Below are 877 nucleotides of genomic sequence, written 5' to 3' on the forward strand. Positions count from 1 at the left end.
GTTAACAACTGCTGACCAGCGTACATGCGTTAAATTGGAAGGTTAGAATTTAAATGTACGGTTCCCCTACATATAGCTTAGCCCTAACAAACACAGGAGCTCCCTGATTCCTCACCAGTACCCTGTATATATAGGAATATCTATTTAAAAATATATAGAACATATTCTGCTATGTGCAGAACACTGGAATTATTATTATTATTATCCTTTATTTGTATAGCGCCGCCAAATTCTGTAGCGCTGGACTTTACTGTCCCTTTAATGCTCACATTGCAAGTTGAAAGTAAACAGGAATGTGTGAGCACAATCGAGATTTACACTAGAATGATTACCGTGTTCTCAGAGTTCTGGTTAACTGCTTCGCAAAACAAAAAAGTATCACAAAACACACCAAAAATACATCATAAAGTACTGTTACAGAAATACAGTAAATACACAGTATAACACTTTATTAAATATGAATACTGCATAAATATGCTTTTACATGTTTTCATCAACTTGATTGCAAAAGGCCCCAATACACATATATATGTATGAATTTGTTTTTATGTGTATATATGTCTGTAAATACATACATATATACACATATAAATACATAAATACGTACACATATAAACATATGTATTACATATATACATACATATATTTAGACATGTATTTGTATGTATCTCAATGTTAAAGTCCTTTGTCTGTCTTTTTTTTTCTCTAACACCTGAGACCTCATATCTAATAACTTTTTTGTGAAATTTTTTTTAAAAATAATTATTTATTAGATAGTGTTCTTATGAGTGTAACTGTACTTTATGATGTATTTTTGATGTGTTTTCACTTTTTTGTTTTGCGAAGCAGTTAACCAGAGCTCTGAGAACACGGTAAT

The sequence above is a fragment of the Bombina bombina genome, chromosome 5 (genome assembly GCF_027579735.1).
Source record: "Bombina bombina isolate aBomBom1 chromosome 5, aBomBom1.pri, whole genome shotgun sequence".
Classification (NCBI taxonomy): domain Eukaryota; kingdom Metazoa; phylum Chordata; class Amphibia; order Anura; family Bombinatoridae; genus Bombina; species Bombina bombina.